A 20,337-nucleotide genomic window follows, 5' to 3' on the forward strand; every position below is an offset into this window, starting at 1 on the left:
TCTCTACTTCCACTTCTCTTCCCACCACACTGAATCCGCCACCTGCGGATACCTGAGTGTGGACATCAACATCTATCACTGGCTGCAGTGTCACAGCTCACTAGGTGTCTAGGCTCAGGCTGACCTTGGCTGTCTTCTGCCCAGGCAAGGAGCCTAATCCTTCCAAGGATATGAGGACACGTGCTCAATGGCCGACATTCTTTCTTTCATCCACACAGTGGTCTAGATGAGGGTGAAGAGGCCAGGTAGGCCAGGTGAGGGCTGAGTGTGGGGCCTAAGGCTTCTTTCCCAATCACCATGGTGACAGCCACCGGAAGGCTGGGCGGAACTTCTGACTGGGACGAGTCACAAACACTGAGCCAATAGGAGAGGTCCAGCCTAACCGGCCAGTTCCGCAGAGCCCTCCATTTTACCCATGGACAGACAACGGCCCCTTGCGTCTTTGGCCACAAATCGAGGGCACCCAGGGAATAACTTCACAGTAGGCAACCCCGGATGTGAACACGTTCGACACACTGGGACAGCAGGCAGGTACCTCTTTTCCACTTACGCTGGGATATCACTAGGCAAGGCGCCCTTCCTCAGCATCTGTGGCCTCTCTGTATGTGTTCACTCAGAGGAAACTCTTCATTCTACCCCTGAGACACATCACAAGTATGAGGGGCCTGAGAGAGAGCCTAGACATGGAACGGGGGAGGCTTCTGGCTGTACTGCTTCCCCGTGGGGACAGAATAGCAGGTAGTCTCTCTGGAAGGTCTTAGCTTCTGTTGACTGACACGCGCAATACAGTAGGGGCGGACCCTGGCCAGGTGGAGCTTGTGGGCAGATGGAACCTCTCCGGCGACGAATAATTGCGCTGCTGCTTTGTATGGTGAAAACCTCCCCCCGCCAAGGGGGATGGGTACAGAACATTGACCCACACCCGCCAGGGGCCTTTCCTGGACTAAAGATCCCAACGTGGTCTCAACGTCGTCACCCTCTCAACACACACCTTTCCTGCACACGTAATCCTGCCTTTCTCCGTCAGGGCCCTATCCTACCAGGAAAAAAAGCAAGCTGCTCAAAAAGGCCGATGCCAGGGAAATCGAGGAAACACTGCCAGTTTCCAAATTTTTGCTGTCTACACGTCCCCGCCTCCGGTGCAAGGCTGCCTATGTGGCCGGGCTCCGAAGGCAAGGCCGAAATCCTGGCAGCCTGGGCCCCAGCAGTGCAATGGTTGATGGACGTGGGGACACGGATGACCCGTTCGCCACATACACGAGGGATCCTTGGGCCCTTCACTGGCTCGCCATTCAGCTCCACGACGTCCACTACTGGCCCTGGCCTTTGCTTTGGCTGGTGCCCCATTAAACGTGTGCTCCGGAGCGATGTTTCTCCACCCATCACTAGCATTCTGCCACCAGGGGATATGTCAGCGTGGGAGTCACCATTTGTCACTGGCAGCAGTGTCACAAGCCACTAGACTTCCAGCTACCCGCTGACCTAGGCTGCCTTCTGCCCCAGGCAAGGTCCCGAATCCTTTATCCCAGATGCTGACACCTGGGCACTGGCGGACATTGATTTTTATCAACACAGAGGTCTGAGTGAGGGTCAGAGGGCCAGGTAGGTGAAGTGAAGGCCAGGTGGGCGGGGCTAAGGCTTCTTTGCCATCACCATAGAGACAGTCCCCCCACCGCAAGAGTGGGCGGAGCTTGGGATGGGCCTGGTGACAAGACTGAGCCAATGGCAGAGATCCGGCCCGCCAGGCAGATGACACAGGGCCCTCCATTGTGACCTATGACCCCTAGTGGCCACAGGATTTGAGCACACCCCGGGAAAGGCTACGCAGGCACAAGGGAGCCCCTGGTGCGGACTGCTTCAGGGCATTGGCAGAGCACGCCAGGTACCTCTTTCCCACTTTCCTCAGGATATCAGTAGGCAAGGCATCCCCACTCAGCATCTCTTGCCTCTCTCTGTCTCTCTCTGCTTGTGTTCCTTCTCTGAAATCTCTTCCTTCTCCCCCTTGTCACTTCACACCTTGGAGTGCCTGACAGAGGGCCTTCAGGCGAAAGAACAAAGGGGGAAGGCCTCTGGCTCTACTGCTTGCCCATGGGGAGAGAAGTTCTGGTAGTCTATCTGGAACGTCTAGAGAGCAGTGATTGATTGGGGAGCTACATCACGGGCGGACCTGGCCAGGTGAAGCTCGCTGACAAGTGGCAGCCTCTCCGGAGACTACTAATTCCGCTGCTAACATTCTATGCAAATAACCGGCTGAGTGCCATGGGCAGAAAACATTGACACATACCTGCCAGAGGCCTATTCTGGGTCTGAAGAGTCCACCCTGGTCTCCAGCAACTCATCATCTCAGCACACACTTTGCCTGCACGCGTGGAAACCGCCTCTCTCCACGAATGTCTTCACCTGCTAGGAAGCACACGATGTCACTCAGCCAAAGGAGAACACAGGCAAAGTCAATTGAAGCCCCCATTTTCAAGATTTTGCCCTCTGCTGCTCCACAGCCTCCGGTGGCACACTGCATGTGCGTCACTTCTCGGTAGACAAGGACGAAATCCGGGCATCCAGGGCCCCAGCCGTCCACAGTCTACGGATGGCGGCATATGGATCACCTCTTTGCCTCGTACAGCAGGGAGGCCTGGGCCCTAGACTGGCTCAACTAGAGCTCCACGACCTCAGCTATTTTCCCTGACCTTTGGCCCGTGCCCTCGTGAGTGTGTCATCTCTACTTCAACTTCTCTTCCCACCACACTGAATCCGCCACCTGCGGATACCTGAGCGTGGACATCAACATCTATCACTGGCTGCAGTGTCACAGGTCACTAGGTGTCTAGGCTCAGGCTGACCTTGGCTGTCTTCTGCCCAGGCAAGGAGCCTAATCCTTCCAAGGAAATGAGGACACGTGCTCACTGGCCGACATCCTTTCTTTCATCCACACAGCGGTCTAGATGAGGGTAAAGAGGCCAGGGAGGCCAGGTGAGGGCTGAGTGTGGGGCCTAAGGCTTCTTTCCCAATCACCATGGTGACAGCCACCGGAAGGCTGGGCAGAACTTCTGACTGGGACGAGTCACAAACACTGAGCCAATAGGAGAGGTCCAGCCTAACCGGCCAGTTCCGCAGAGCCCTCCATTTTACCCATGGACAGACAACGGCCCCTTGCGTCTTTGGCCACAAATCGAGGGCACCCAGGGAATAACTTCACAGTAGGCAACCCCGGATGTGAACACGTTCGACACACTGGGACAGCAGGCAGGTACCTCTTTTCCACTTACGCTGGGATATCACTAGGCAAGGTGCCCTTCCTCAGCATCTGTGGCCTCTCTGTATGTGTTCACTCAGAGGAAACTCTTCATTCTACCCCTGAGACACATCACAAGTATGAGGGGCCTGAGAGAGAGCCTAGACATGGAACGGGGGAGGCTTCTGGCTGTACTGCTTCCCCGTGGGGACAGAATAGCAGGTAGTCTCTCTGGAAGGTCTTAGCTTCTGTTGACTGACACGCGCAATACAGTAGGGGCGGACCCTGGCCAGGTGGAGCTTGTGGGCAGATGGAACCTCTCCGGCGACGAATAATTGCGCTGCTGCTTTGTATGGTGAAAACCTCCCCCCGCCAAGGGGGATGGGTACAGAACATTGACCCACACCCGCCAGGGGCCTTTCCTGGACTAAAGATCCCAACGTGGTCTCAACGTCGTCACCCTCTCAACACACACCTTTCCTGCACACGTAATCCTGCCTTTCTCCGTCAGGGCCCTATCCTACCAGGAAAAAAAGCAAGCTGCTCAAAAAGGCCGATGCCAGGGAAATCGAGGAAACACTGCCAGTTTCCAAATTTTTGCTGTCTACACGTCCCCGCCTCCGGTGCAAGGCTGCCTATGTGGCCGGGCTCCGAAGGCAAGGCCGAAATCCTGGCAGCCTGGGCCCCAGCAGTGCAATGGTTGATGGACGTGGGGACACGGATGACCCGTTCGCCACATACACGAGGGATCCTTGGGCCCTTCACTGGCTCGCCATTCAGCTCCACGACGTCCACTACTGGCCCTGGCCTTTGCTTTGGCTGGTGCCCCATTAAACGTGTGCTCCGGAGCGATGTTTCTCCACCCATCACTAGCATTCTGCCACCAGGGGATATGTCAGTGTGGGAGTCACCATTTGTCACTGGCAGCAGTGTCACAAGTCACTAGACTTCCAGCTACCCGCTGACCTAGGCTGCCTTCTGCCCCAGGCAAGGTCCCGAATCCTTTATCCCAGATGCTGACACCTGGGCACTGGCGGACATTGATTTTTATCAACACAGAGGTCTGAGTGAGGGTCAGAGGGCCAGGTAGGTGAAGTGAAGGCCAGGTGGGCGGGGCTAAGGCTTCTTTGCCATCACCATAGAGACAGTCCCCCCACCGCAAGAGTGGGCGGAGCTTGGGATGGGCCTGGTGACAAGACTGAGCCAATGGCAGAGATCCGGCCCGCCAGGCAGATGACACAGGGCCCTCCATTGTGACCTATGACCCCTAGTGGCCACAGGATTTGAGCACACCCCGGGAAAGGCTACGCAGGCACAAGGGAGCCCCTGGTGCGGACTGCTTCAGGGCATTGGCAGAGCACGCCAGGTACCTCTTTCCCACTTTCCTCAGGATATCAGTAGGCAAGGCATCCCCACTCAGCATCTCTTGCCTCTCTCTGTCTCTCTCTGCTTGTGTTCCTTCTCTGAAATCTCTTCCTTCTCCCCCTTGTCACTTCACACCTTGGAGTGCCTGACAGAGGGCCTTCAGACGAAAGAACAAAGGGGGAAGGCCTCTGGCTCTACTGCTTGCCCATGGGGAGAGAAGTTCTGGTAGTCTATCTGGAAGGTCTAGAGAGCAGTGATTGATTGGGGAGCTACATCACGGGCGGACCTGGCCAGGTGAAGCTCGCTGACAAGTGGCAGCCTCTCCGGAGACTACTAATTCCGCTGATAACATTCTATGCAAATAACCGGCTGAGTGCCATGGGCAGAAAACATTGACACATACCTGCCAGAGGCCTATTCTGGGTCTGAAGAGTCCACCCTGGTCTCCAGCAACTCATCATCTCAGCACACACTTTGCCTGCACGCGTGGAAACCGCCTCTCTCCACGAATGTCTTCACCTGCTAGGAAGCACACGATGTCACTCAGCCAAAGGAGAGCACAGGCAAAGTCAACTGAAGCCCCCATTTTCAAGATTTTGCCCTCTGCTGCTCCACAGCCTCCGGTGGCACACCGCATGTGCGTCACTTCTCGGTAGACAAGGACGAAATCCGGGCATCCAGGACCCCAGCCGTCCACAGTCTACGGATGGCGGCATATGGATCACCTCTTTGCCTCGTACAGCAGGGAGGCCTGGGCCCTAGACTGGCTCAACTAGAGCTCCACGACCTCAGCTATTTTCCCTGACCTTTGGCCCGTGCCCTCGTGAGTGTGTCATCTCTACTTCCACTTCTCTTCCCACCACACTGAATCCGCCACCTGCGGATACCTGAGCGTGGACATCAACATCTATCACTGGCTGCAGTGTCACAGGTCACTAGGTGTCTAGGCTCAGGCTGACCTTGGCTGTCTTCTGCCCAGGCAAGGAGCCTAATCCTTCCAAGGAAATGAGGACACGTGCTCACTGGCCGACATCCTTTCTTTCATCCACACAGCGGTCTAGATGAGGGTAAAGAGGCCAGGGAGGCCAGGTGAGGGCTGAGTGTGGGGCCTAAGGCTTCTTTCCCAATCACCATGGTGACAGCCACCGGAAGGCTGGGCGGAACTTCTGACGGCGACGAGTCACAAACACTCAGCCAATAGGAGAGGTCCAGCCTAACCGGCCAGTTCCGCAGAGCCCTCCATTTTACCCATGGACAGACAACGGCCCCTTGCGTCTTTGGCCACAAAATCGAGGGCACCCAGGGAATAACTTCACAGTAGGCAACCCCGGATGTGAACACCTTCGACACACTGGGACAGCAGGCAGGTACCTCTTTTCCACTTATGCTGGGATATCACTAGGCAAGGCGCCCTTCCTCAGCATCTGTGGCCTCTCTGTATGTGTTCACTCAGAGGAAACTCTTCATTCTACCCCTGAGACACATCACAAGTATGAGGGGCCTGAGAGAGAGCCTAGAGATGGAACGGGGGAGGCTTCTGGCTGTACTGCTTCCCCGTGGGGACAGAATAGCAGGTAGTCTCTCTGGAAGGTCTTAGCTTCTGTTGACTGACACGCGCAATACAGTAGGGGCGGACCCTGGCCAGGTGGAGCTTGTGGGCAGATGCAACCTCTCCGGCGACGAATAATTGCGCTGCTGCTTTGTATGGTGAAAACCTCCCCCCGCCAAGGGGGATGGGTACAGAACATTGACCCACACCCGCCAGGGGCCTTTCCTGGGACTAAAGATCCCAACGTGGTCTCAACGTCGTCACCCTCTCAACACACACCTTTCCTGCACACGTAATCCTGCCTTTCTCCGTCAGGGCCCTATCCTACCAGGAAAAAAAGCAAGCCGCTCAAAAAGGCCGATGCCAGGGAAATCGAGGAAACACTGCCAGTTTCCAAATTTTTGCTGTCTACACGTCCCCGCCTCCGGTGCAAGGCTGCCTATGTGGCCGGGCTCCGAAGGCAAGGCCGAAATCCTGGCAGCCTGGACCCCAGCAGTGCAATGGTTGATGGACGTGGGGACACGGATGACCCGTTCGCCACATACACGAGGGATCCTTGGGCCCTTCACTGGCTCGCCATTCAGCTCCACGACGTCCACTACTGGCCCTGGCCTTTGCTTTGGCTGGTGCCCCATTAAACGTGTGCTCCGGAGCGATGTTTCTCCACCCATCACTAGCATTCTGCCACCAGGGGATATGTCAGTGTGGGAGTCACCATTTGTCACTGGCAGCAGTGTCACAAGTCACTAGACTTCCAGCTACCCGCTGACCTAGGCTGCCTTCTGCCCCAGGCAAGGTCCCGAATCCTTTATCCCAGATGCTGACACCTGGGCACTGGCGGACATTGATTTTTATCAACACAGAGGTCTGAGTGAGGGTCAGAGGGCCAGGTAGGTGAAGTGAAGGCCAGGTGGGCGGGGCTAAGGCTTCTTTGCCATCACCATAGAGACAGTCCCCCCACCGCAAGAGTGGGCGGAGCTTGGGATGGGCCTGGTGACAAGACTGAGCCAATGGCAGAGATCCGGCCCGCCAGGCAGATGACACAGGGCCCTCCATTGTGACCTATGACCCCTAGTGGCCACAGGATTTGAGCACACCCCGGGAAAGGCTACGCAGGCACAAGGGAGCCCCTGGTGCGGACTGCTTCAGGGCATTGGCAGAGCACGCCAGGTACCTCTTTCCCACTTTCCTCAGGATATCAGTAGGCAAGGCATCCCCACTCAGCATCTCTTGCCTCTCTCTGTCTCTCTCTGCTTGTGTTCCTTCTCTGAAATCTCTTCCTTCTCCCCCTTGTCACTTCACACCTTGGAGTGCCTGACAGAGGGCCTTCAGACGAAAGAACAAAGGGGGAAGGCCTCTGGCTCTACTGCTTGCCCATGGGGAGAGAAGTTCTGGTAGTCTATCTGGAACGTCTAGAGAGCAGTGATTGATTGGGGAGCTACATCACGGGCGGACCTGGCCAGGTGAAGCTCGCTGACAAGTGGCAGCCTCTCCGGAGACTACTAATTCCGCTGCTAACATTCTATGCAAATAACCGGCTGAGTGCCATGGGCAGAAAACATTGACACATACCTGCCAGAGGCCTATTCTGGGTCTGAAGAGTCCACCCTGGTCTCCAGCAACTCATCATCTCAGCACACACTTTGCCTGCACGCGTGGAAACCGCCTCTCTCCACGAATGTCTTCACCTGCTAGGAAGCACACGATGTCACTCAGCCAAAGGAGAGCACAGGCAAAGTCAACTGAAGCCCCCATTTTCAAGATTTTGCCCTCTGCTGCTCCACAGCCTCCGGTGGCACAAGCATGTGCGTCACTTCTCGGTAGACAAGGACGAAATCCGGGCATCCAGGGCCCCAGCCGTCCACAGTCTACGGATGGCGGCATATGGATCACCTCTTTGCCTCGTACAGCAGGGAGGCCTGGGCCCTAGACTGGCTCCGCTAGAGCTCCACGACCTCAGCTATTTTCCCTGACCTTTGGCCCGTGCCCTCGTGAGTGTGTCATCTCTACTTCCACTTCTCTTCCCACCACACTGAATCCGCCACCTGCGGATACCTGAGCGTGGACATCAACATCTATCACTGGCTGCAGTGTCACAGGTCACTAGGTGTCTAGGCTCAGGCTGACCTTGGCTGTCTTCTGCCCAGGCAAGGAGCCTAATCCTTCCAAGGAAATGAGGACACGTGCTCACTGGCCGACATCCTTTCTTTCATCCACACAGCGGTCTAGATGAGGGGAAAGAGGCCAGGGAGGCCAGGTGAGGGCTGAGTGTGGGGCCTAAGGCTTCTTTCCCAATCACCATGGTGACAGCCACCGGAAGGCTGGGCGGAACTTCTGACGGCGACGAGTCACAAACACTCAGCAAATAGGAGAGGTCCAGCCTAACCGGCCAGTTCCGCAGAGCCCTCCATTTTACCCATGGACAGACAACGGCCCCTTGCGTCTTTGGCCACAAAATCGAGGGCACCCAGGGAATAACTTCACAGTAGGCAACCCCGGATGTGAACACGTTCGACACACTGGGACAGCAGGCAGGTACCTCTTTTCCACTTATGCTGGGATATCACTAGGCAAGGCGCCCTTCCTCAGCATCTGTGGCCTCTCTGTATGTGTTCACTCAGAGGAAACTCTTCATTCTACCCCTGAGACACATCACAAGTATGAGGGGCCTGAGAGAGAGCCTAGAGATGGAACGGGGGAGGCTTCTGGCTGTACTGCTTCCCCGTGGGGACAGAATAGCAGGTAGTCTCTCTGGAAGGTCTTAGCTTCTGTTGACTGACACGCGCAATACAGTAGGGGCGGACCCTGGCCAGGTGGAGCTTGTGGGCAGATGCAACCTCTCCGGCGACGAATAATTGCGCTGCTGCTTTGTATGGTGAAAACCTCCCCCCGCCAAGGGGGATGGGTAGAGAACATTGACCCACACCCGCCAGGGGCCTTTCCTGGGACTAAAGATCCCAACGTGGTCTCAACGTCGTCACCCTCTCAACACACACCTTTCCTGCACACGTAATCCTGCCTTTCTCCGTCAGGGCCCTATCCTACCAGGAAAAAAAGCAAGCCGCTCAAAAAGGCCGATGCCAGGGAAATCGTGGCAACACTGCCAGTTTCCAAATTTTTGCTGTCTACACGTCCCCGCCTCCGGTGCAAGGCTGCCTATGTGGCCAGGCTCCGAAGGCAAGGCCGAAATCCTGGCAGCCTGGGCCCCAGCAGTGCAATGGTTGATGGACGTGGGGACACGGATGACCCGTTCGCCACATACAGGAGGGATCCTTGGGGCCTTCACTGGCTCGCCATTCAGCTCCACGACGTCCACTACTGGCCCTGGCCTTTGCTTTGGCTGGTGCCCCATTAAACGTGTGCTCCGGAGCGATGTTTCTCCACCCATCACTAGCATTCTGCCACCAGGGGATATGTCAGTGTGGGAGTCACCATTTGTCACTGGCAGCAGTGTCACAAGCCACTAGACTTCCAGCTACCCGCTGACCTAGGCTGCCTTCTGCCCCAGGCAAGGTCCCGAATCCTTTATCCCAGATGCTGACACCTGGGCACTGGCGGACATTGATTTTTATCAACACAGAGGTCTGAGTGAGGGTCAGAGGGCCAGGTAGGTGAAGTGAAGGCCAGGTGGGCGGGGCTAAGGCTTCTTTGCCATCACCATAGAGACAGTCCCCCCACCGCAAGAGTGGGCGGAGCTTGGGATGGGCCTGGTGACAAGACTGAGCCAATGGCAGAGATCCGGCCCGCCAGGCAGATGACACAGGGCCCTCCATTGTGACCTATGACCCCTAGTGGCCACAGGATTTGAGCACACCCCGGGAAAGGCTACGCAGGCACAAGGGAGCCCCTGGTGCGGACTGCTTCAGGGCATTGGCAGAGCACGCCAGGTACCTCTTTCCCACTTTCCTCAGGATATCAGTAGGCAAGGCATCCCCACTCAGCATCTCTTGCCTCTCTCTGTCTCTCTCTGCTTGTGTTCCTTCTCTGAAATCTCTTCCTTCTCCCCCTTGTCACTTCACACCTTGGAGTGCCTGACAGAGGGCCTTCAGACGAAAGAACAAAGGGGGAAGGCCTCTGGCTCTACTGCTTGCCCATGGGGAGAGAAGTTCTGGTAGTCTATCTGGAAGGTCTAGAGAGCAGTGATTGATTGGGGAGCTACATCACGGGCGGACCTGGCCAGGTGAAGCTCGCTGACAAGTGGCAGCCTCTCCGGAGACTACTAATTCCGCTGATAACATTCTATGCAAATAACCGGCTGAGTGCCATGGGCAGAAAACATTGACACATACCTGCCAGAGGCCTATTCTGGGTCTGAAGAGTCCACCCTGGTCTCCAGCAACTCATCATCTCAGCACACACTTTGCCTGCACGCGTGGAAACCGCCTCTCTCCACGAATGTCTTCACCTGCTAGGAAGCACACGATGTCACTCAGCCAAAGGAGAGCACAGGCAAAGTCAACTGAAGCCCCCATTTTCAAGATTTTGCCCTCTGCTGCTCCACAGCCTCCGGTGGCACACTGCATGTGCGTCACTTCTCGGTAGACAAGGACGAAATCCGGGCATCCAGGGCCCCAGCCGTCCACAGTCTACGGATGGCGGCATACGGATCACCTCTTTGCCTCGTACAGCAGGGAGGCCTGGGCCCTAGACTGGCTCCGCTAGAGCTCCACGACCTCAGCTATTTTCCCTGACCTTTGGCCCGTGCCCTCGTGAGTGTGTCATCTCTACTTCCACTTCTCTTCCCACCACACTGAATCCGCCACCTGCGGATACCTGAGCGTGGACATCAACATCTATCACTGGCTGCAGTGTCACAGGTCACTAGGTGTCTAGGCTCAGGCTGACCTTGGCTGTCTTCTGCCCAGGCAAGGAGCCTAATCCTTCCAAGGAAATGAGGACACGTGCTCACTGGCCGACATCCTTTCTTTCATCCACACAGCAGTCTAGATGAGGGTAAAGAGGCCAGGGAGGCCAGGTGAGGGCTGAGTGTGGGGCCTAAGGCTTCTTTCCCAATCACCATGGTGACAGCCACCGGAAGGCTGGGCGGAACTTCTGACGGCGACGAGTCACAAACACTCAGCCAATAGGAGAGGTCCAGCCTAACCGGCCAGTTCCGCAGAGCCCTCCATTTTACCCATGGACAGACAACGGCCCCTTGCGTCTTTGGCCACAAAATCGAGGGCACCCAGGGAATAACTTCACAGTAGGCAACCCCGGATGTGAACACGTTCGACACACTGGGACAGCAGGCAGGTACCTCTTTTCCACTTATGCTGGGATATCACTAGGCAAGGCGCCCTTCCTCAGCATCTGTGGCCTCTCTGTATGTGTTCACTCAGAGGAAACTCTTCATTCTACCCCTGAGACACATCACAAGTATGAGGGGCCTGAGAGAGAGCCTAGAGATGGAACGGGGGAGGCTTCTGGCTGTACTGCTTCCCCGTGGGGACAGAATAGCAGGTAGTCTCTCTGGAAGGTCTTAGCTTCTGTTGACTGACACGCGCAATACAGTAGGGGCGGACCCTGGCCAGGTGGAGCTTGTGGGCAGATGCAACCTCTCCGGCGACGAATAATTGCGCTGCTGCTTTGTATGGTGAAAACCTCCCCCCGCCAAGGGGGATGGGTAGAGAACATTGACCCACACCCGCCAGGGGCCTTTCCTGGGACTAAAGATCCCAACGTGGTCTCAACGTCGTCACCCTCTCAACACACACCTTTCCTGCACACGTAATCCTGCCTTTCTCCGTCAGGGTCCTATCCTACCAGGAAAAAAAGCAAGCCGCTCAAAAAGGCCGATGCCAGGGAAATCGAGGAAACACTGCCAGTTTCCAAATTTTTGCTGTCTACACGTCCCCGCCTCCGGTGCAAGGCTGCCTATGTGGCCGGGCTCCGAAGGCAAGGCCGAAATCCTGGCAGCCTGGGCCCCAGCAGTGCAATGGTTGATGGACGTGGGGACACGGATGACCCGTTCGCCACATACACGAGGGATCCTTGGGCCCTTCACTGGCTCGCCATTCAGCTCCACGACGTCCACTACTGGCCCTGGCCTTTGCTTTGGCTGGTGCCCCATTAAACGTGTGCTCCGGAGCGATGTTTCTCCACCCATCACTAGCATTCTGCCACCAGGGGATATGTCAGTGTGGGAGTCACCATTTGTCACTGGCAGCAGTGTCACAAGCCACTAGACTTCCAGCTACCCGCTGACCTAGGCTGCCTTCTGCCCCAGGCAAGGTCCCGAATCCTTTATCCCAGATGCTGACACCTGGGCAATGGCGGACATTCATTTTTATCAACACAGAGGTCTGAGTGAGGGTCAGAAGGCCAGGTAGGTGAAGTGAAGGCCAGGTGGGCGGGGCTAAGGCTTCTTTGCCATCACCATAGAGACAGTCCCCCCACCGCAAGAGTGGGCGGAGCTTGGGATGGGCCTGGTGACAAGACTGAGCCAATGGCAGAGATCCGGCCCGCCAGGCAGATGACACAGGGCCCTCCATTGTGACCTATGACCCCTAGTGGCCACAGGATTTGAGCACACCCCGGGAAAGGCTACGCAGGCACAAGGGAGCCCCTGGTGCGGACTGCTTCAGGGCATTGGCAGAGCACGCCAGGTACCTCTTTCCCACTTTCCTCAGGATATCAGTAGGCAAGGCATCCCCACTCAGCATCTCTTGCCTCTCTCTGTCTCTCTCTGCTTGTGTTCCTTCTCTGAAAGCTCTTCCTTCTCCCCCTTGTCACTTCACACCTTGGAGTGCCTGACAGAGGGCCTTGAGACGAAAGAACAAAGGGGGAAGGCCTCTGGCTCTACTGCTTGCCCATGGGGAGAGAAGTTCTGGTAGTCTATCTGGAAGGTCTAGAGAGCAGTGATTGATTGGGGAGCTACATCACGGGCGGACCTGGCCAGGTGAAGCTCGCTGACAAGTGGCAGCCTCTCCGGAGACTACTAATTCCGCTGATAACATTCTATGCAAATAACCGGCTGAGTGCCATGGGCAGAAAACATTGACACATACCTGCCAGAGGCCTATTCTGGGTCTGAAGAGTCCACCCTGGTCTCCAGCAACTCATCATCTCAGCACACACTTTGCCTGCACGCGTGGAAACCGCCTCTCTCCACGAATGTCTTCACCTGCTAGGAAGCACACGATGTCACTCAGCCAAAGGAGAGCACAGGCAAAGTCAACTGAAGCCCCCATTTTCAAGATTTTGCCCTCTGCTGCTCCACAGCCTCCGGTGGCACACTGCATGTGCGTCACTTCTCGGTAGACAAGGACGAAATCCGGGCATCCAGGGCCCCAGCCGTCCACAGTCTACGGATGGCGGCATACGGATCACCTCTTTGCCTCGTACAGCAGGGAGGCCTGGGCCCTAGACTGGCTCCGCTAGAGCTCCACGACCTCAGCTATTTTCCCTGACCTTTGGCCCGTGCCCTCGTGAGTGTGTCATCTCTACTTCCACTTCTCTTCCCACCACACTGAATCCGCCACCTGCGGATACCTCAGCGTGGACATCAACATCTATCACTGGCTGCAGTGTCACAGGTCACTAGGTGTCTAGGCTCAGGCTGACCTTGGCTGTCTTCTGCCCAGGCAAGGAGCCTAATCCTTCCAAGGAAATGAGGACACGTGCTCACTGGCCGACATCCTTTCTTTCATCCACACAGTGGTCTAGATGAGGGTAAAGAGGCCAGGGAGGCCAGGTGAGGGCTGAGTGTGGGGCCTAAGGCTTCTTTCCCAATCACCATGGTGACAGCCACCGGAAGGCTGGGCGGAACTTCTGACGGGGACGAGTCACAAACACTCAGCCAATAGGAGAGGTCCAGCCTAACCGGCCATTTCCGCAGAGCCCTCCATTTTACCCATGGACAGACAACGGCCCCTTGCGTCTTTGGCCACAAAATCGAGGGCACCCAGGGAATAACTTCACAGTAGGCAACCCCGGATGTGAACACGTTCGACACACTGGGACAGCAGGCAGGTACCTCTTTTCCACTTATGCTGGGATATCACTAGGCAAGGCGCCCTTCCTCAGCATCTGTGGCCTCTCTGTATGTGTTCACTCAGAGGAAACTCTTCATTCTACCCCTGAGACACATCACAAGTATGAGGGGCCTGAGAGAGAGCCTAGAGATGGAACGGGGGAGGCTTCTGGCTGTACTGCTTCCCCGTGGGGACAGAATAGCAGGTAGTCTCTCTGGAAGGTCTTAGCTTCTGTTGACTGACACGCGCAATACAGTAGGGGCGGACCCTGGCCAGGTGGAGCTTGTGGGCAGATGCAACCTCTCCGGCGACGAATAATTGCGCTGCTGCTTTGTATGGTGAAAACCTCCCCCCGCCAAGGGGGATGGGTAGAGAACATTGACCCACACCCGCCAGGGGCCTTTCCTGGGACTAAAGATCCCAACGTGGTCTCAACGTCGTCACCCTCTCAACACACACCTTTCCTGCACACGTAATCCTGCCTTTCTCCGTCAGGGTCCTATCCTACCAGGAAAAAAAGCAAGCCGCTCAAAAAGGCCGATGCCAGGGAAATCGAGGAAACACTGCCAGTTTCCAAATTTTTGCTGTCTACACGTCCCCGCCTCCGGTGCAAGGCTGCCTATGTGGCCGGGCTCCGAAGGCAAGGCCGAAATCCTGGCAGCCTGGGCCCCAGCAGTGCAATGGTTGATGGACGTGGGGACACGGATGACCCGTTCGCCACATACACGAGGGATCCTTGGGCCCTTCACTGGCTCGCCATTCAGCTCCACGACGTCCACTACTGGCCCTGGCCTTTGCTTTGGCTGGTGCCCCATTAAACGTGTGCTCCGGAGCGATGTTTCTCCACCCATCACTAGCATTCTGCCACCAGGGGATATGTCAGTGTGGGAGTCACCATTTGTCACTGGCAGCAGTGTCACAAGCCACTAGACTTCCAGCTACCCGCTGACCTAGGCTGCCTTCTGCCCCAGGCAAGGTCCCGAATCCTTTATCCCAGATGCTGACACCTGGGCACTGGCGGACATTGATTTTTATCAACACAGAGGTCTGAGTGAGGGTCAGAAGGCCAGGTAGGTGAAGTGAAGGCCAGGTGGGCGGGGCTAAGGCTTCTTTGCCATCACCATAGAGACAGTCCCCCCACCGCAAGAGTGGGCGGAGCTTGGGATGGGCCTGGTGACAAGACTGAGCCAATGGCAGAGATCCGGCCCGCCAGGCAGATGACACAGGGCCCTCCATTGTGACCTATGACCCCTAGTGGCCACAGGATTTGAGCACACCCCGGGAAAGGCTACGCAGGCACAAGGGAGCCCCTGGTGCGGACTGCTTCAGGGCATTGGCAGAGCACGCCAGGTACCTCTTTCCCACTTTCCTCAGGATATCAGTAGGCAAGGCATCCCCACTCAGCATCTCTTGCCTCTCTCTGTCTCTCTCTGCTTGTGTTCCTTCTCTGAAATCTCTTCCTTCTCCCCCTTGTCACTTCACACCTTGGAGTGCCTGACAGAGGGCCTTGAGACGAAAGAACAAAGGGGGAAGGCCTCTGGCTCTACTGCTTGCCCATGGGGAGAGAAGTTCTGGTAGTCTATCTGGAAGGTCTAGAGAGCAGTGATTGATTGGGGAGCTACATCACGGGCGGACCTGGCCAGGTGAAGCTCGCTGACAAGTGGCAGCCTCTCCGGAGACTACTAATTCCGCTGATAACATTCTATGCAAATAACCGGCTGAGTGCCATGGGCAGAAAACATTGACACATACCTGCCAGAGGCCTATTCTGGGTCTGAAGAGTCCACCCTGGTCTCCAGCAACTCATCATCTCAGCACACACTTTGCCTGCACGCGTGGAAACCGCCTCTCTCCACGAATGTCTTCACCTGCTAGGAAGCACACGATGTCACTCAGCCAAAGGAGAGCACAGGCAAAGTCAACTGAAGCCCCCATTTTCAAGATTTTGCCCTCTGCTGCTCCACAGCCTCCGGTGGCACACTGCATGTGCGTCACTTCTCAGTAGACAAGGACGAAATCCGGGCATCCAGGGCCCCAGCCGTCCACAGTCTACGGATGGCGGCATACGGATCACCTCTTTGCCTCGTACAGCAGGGAGGCCTGGGCCCTAGACTGGCTCCGCTAGAGCTCCACGACCTCAGCTATTTTCCCTGACCTTTGGCCCGTGCCCTCGTGAGTGTGTCATCTCTACTTCCACTTCTCTTCCCACCACACTGAATCCGCCACCTGCGGATACCTCAGCGTGGACATCAACATCTATCACTGGCTGCAGTGTCACAGGTCACTAGGTGTCTAGGCTCAGGCTGACCTTGGCTGTCTTCTGCCCAGGCAAGGAGCCTAATCCTTCCAAGGAAATGAGGACACGTGCTCACTGGCCGACATCCTTTCTTTCATCCACACAGCGGTCTAGATGAGGGTAAAGAGGCCAGGGAGGCCAGGTGAGGGCTGAGTGTGGGGCCTAAGGCTTCTTTCCCAATCACCATGGTGACAGCCACCGGAAGGCTGGGCGGAACTTCTGACGGCGACGAGTCACAAACACTCAGCCAATAGGAGAGGTCCAGCCTAACCGGCCAGTTCCGCAGAGCCCTCCATTTTACCCATGGACAGACAACGGCCCCTTGCGTCTTTGGCCACAAAATCGAGGGCACCCAGGGAATAACTTCACAGTAGGCAACCCCGGATGTGAACACGTTCGACACACTGGGACAGCAGGCAGGTACCTCTTTTCCACTTATGCTGGGATATCACTAGGCAAGGCGCCCTTCCTCAGCATCTGTGGCCTCTCTGTATGTGTTCACTCAGAGGAAACTCTTCATTCTACCCCTGAGACACATCACAAGTATGAGGGGCCTGAGAGAGAGCCTAGAGATGGAACGGGGGAGGCTTCTGGCTGTACTGCTTCCCTGTGGGGACAGAATAGCAGGTAGTCTCTCTGGAAGGTCTTAGCTTCTGTTGACTGACACGCGCAATACAGTAGGGGCGGACCCTGTCCAGGAAGAGCTTGTGGGCAGATGCAACCTCTCCGGCGACGAATAATTGCGCTGCTGCTTTGTATGGTGAAAACCTCCCCCCGCCAAGGGGGATGGGTAGAGAACATTGACCCACACCCTCCAGGGGCCTTTCCTGGGACTAAAGATCCCAACGTGGTCTCAACGTCGTCACCCTCTCAACACACACCTTTCCTGCACACGTAATCCTGCCTTTCTCCGTCAGGGCCCTATCCTACCAGGAAAAAAAGCAAGCCGCTCAAAAAGGCCGATGCCAGGGAAATCGAGGAAACACTGCCAGTTTCCAAATTTTTGCTGTCTACACGTCCCCGCCTCCGGTGCAAGGCTGCCTATGTGGCCGGGCTCCGAAGGCAAGGCCGAAATCCTGGCAGCCTGGGCCCCAGCAGTGCAATGGTTGATGGACGTGGGGACACGGATGACCCGTTCGCCACATACACGAGGGATCCTTGGGCCCTTCACTGGCTCGCCATTCAGCTCCACGACGTCCACTACTGGCCCTGGCCTTTGCTTTGGCTGGTGCCCCATTAAACGTGTGCTCCGGAGCGATGTTTCTCCACCCATCACTAGCATTCTGCCACCAGGGGATATGTCAGTGTGGGAGTCACCATCTGTCACTGGCAGCAGTGTCACAAGTCACTAGACTTCCAGCTACCCGCTGACCTAGGCTGCCTTCTGCCCCAGGCAAGGTCCCGAATCCTTTATCCCAGATGCTGACACCTGGGCACTGGCGGACATTGATTTTTATCAACACAGAGGTCTGAGTGAGGGTCAGAGGGCCAGGTAGGTGAAGTGAAGACCAGGTGGGCGGGGCTAAGGCTTCTTTGCCATCACCATAGAGACAGTCCCCCCACCGCAAGAGTGGGCGGAGCTTGGGATGGGCCTGGTGACAAGACTGAGCCAATGGCAGAGATCCGGCCCGCCAGGCAGATGACACAGGGCCCTCCATTGTGACCTATGACCCCTAGTGGCCACAGGATTTGAGCACACCCCGGGAAAGGCTACGCAGGCACAAGGGAGCCCCTGGTGCGGACTGCTTCAGGGCATTGGCAGAGCACGCCAGGTACCTCTTTCCCACTTTCCTCAGGATATCAGTAGGCAAGGCATCCCCACTCAGCATCTCTTGCCTCTCTCTGTCTCTCTCTGCTTGTGTTCCTTCTCTGAAATCTCTTCCTTCTCCCCCTTGTCACTTCACACCTTGGAGTGCCTGACAGAGGGCCTTGAGACGAAAGAACAAAGGGGGAAGGCCTCTGGCTCTACTGCTTGCCCATGGGGAGAGAAGTTCTGGTAGTCTATCTGGAAGGTCTAGAGAGCAGTGATTGATTGGGGAGCTACATCACGGGCGGACCTGGCCAGGTGAAGCTCGCTGACAAGTGGCAGCCTCTCCGGAGACTACTAATTCCGCTGATAACATTCTATGCAAATAACCGGCTGAGTGCCATGGGCAGAAAACATTGACACATACCTGCCAGAGGCCTATTCTGGGTCTGAAGAGTCCACCCTGGTCTCCAGCAACTCATCATCTCAGCACACACTTTGCCTGCACGCGTGGAAACCGCCTCTCTCCACGAATGTCTTCACCTGCTAGGAAGCACACGATGTCACTCAGCCAAAGGAGAACACAGGCAAAGTCAACTGAAGCCCCCATTTTCAAGATTTTGCCCTCTGCTGCTCCACAGCCTCCGGTGGCACACTGCATGTGCGTCACTTCTCGGTAGACAAGGACGAAATCCGGGCATCCAGGGCCCCAGCCGTCCACAGTCTACGGATGGCGGCATATGGATCACCTCTTTGCCTCGTACAGCAGGGAGGCCTGGGCCCTAGACTGGCTCCGCTAGAGCTCCACGACCTCAGCTATTTTCCCTGACCTTTGGCCCGTGCCCTCGTGAGTGTGTCATCTCTACTTCCACTTCTCTTCCCACCACACTGAATCCGCCACCTGCGGATACCTCAGCGTGGACATCAACATCTATCACTGGCTGCAGTGTCACAGGTCACTAGGTGTCTAGGCTCAGGCTGACCTTGGCTGTCTTCTGCCCAGGCAAGGAGCCTAATCCTTCCAAGGAAATGAGGACACGTGCTCACTGGCCGACATCCTTTCTTTCATCCACACAGCGGTCTAGATGAGGGTAAAGAGGCCAGGGAGGCCAGGTGAGGGCTGAGTGTGGGGCCTAAGGCTTCTTTCCCAATCACCATGGTGACAGCCACCGGAAGGCTGGGCGGAACTTCTGACGGCGACGAGTCACAAACACTCAGCCAATAGGAGAGGTCCAGCCTAACCGGCCAGTTCCGCAGAGCCCTCCATTTTACCCATGGACAGACAACGGCCCCTTGCGTCTTTGGCCACAAAATCGAGGGCACCCAGGGAATAACTTCACAGTAGGCAACCCCGGATGTGAACACGTTCGACACACTGGGACAGCAGGCAGGTACCTCTTTTCCACTTATGCTGGGATATCACTAGGCAAGGCGCCCTTCCTCAGCATCTGTGGCCTCTCTGTATGTGTTCACTCAGAGGAAACTCTTCATTCTACCCCTGAGACACATCACAAGTATGAGGGGCCTGAGAGAGAGCCTAGAGATGGAACGGGGGAGGCTTCTGGCTGTACTGCTTCCCCGTGGGGACAGAATAGCAGGTAGTCTCTCTGGAAGGTCTTAGCTTCTGTTGACTGACACGCGCAATACAGTAGGGGCGGACCCTGGCCAGGTGGAGCTTGTGGGCAGATGCAACCTCTCCGGCGACGAATAATTGCGCTGCTGCTTTGTATGGTGAAAACCTCCCCCCGCCAAGGGGGATGGGTAGAGAACATTGACCCACACCCGCCAGGGGCCTTTCCTGGGACTAAAGATCCCAACGTGGTCTCAACGTCGTCACCCTCTCAACACACACCTTTCCTGCACACGTAATCCTGCCTTTCTCCGTCAGGGCCCTATCCTACCAGGAAAAAAAGCAAGCCGCTCAAAAAGGCCGATGCCAGGGAAATCGAGGAAACACTGCCAGTTTCCAAATTTTTGCTGTCTACACGTCCCCGCCTCCGGTGCAAGGCTGCGTATGTGGCCGGGCTCCGAAGGCAAGGCCGAAATCCTGGCAGCCTGGGCCCCAGCAGTGCAATGGTTGATGGACGTGGGGACACGGATGACCCGTTCGCCACATACACGAGGGATCCTTGGGCCCTTCACTGGCTCGCCATTCAGCTCCACGACGTCCACTAC

The sequence above is a fragment of the Elephas maximus genome, chromosome 14 (assembly GCF_024166365.1).
Source record: "Elephas maximus indicus isolate mEleMax1 chromosome 14, mEleMax1 primary haplotype, whole genome shotgun sequence".
Lineage (NCBI taxonomy): Eukaryota > Metazoa > Chordata > Mammalia > Proboscidea > Elephantidae > Elephas > Elephas maximus.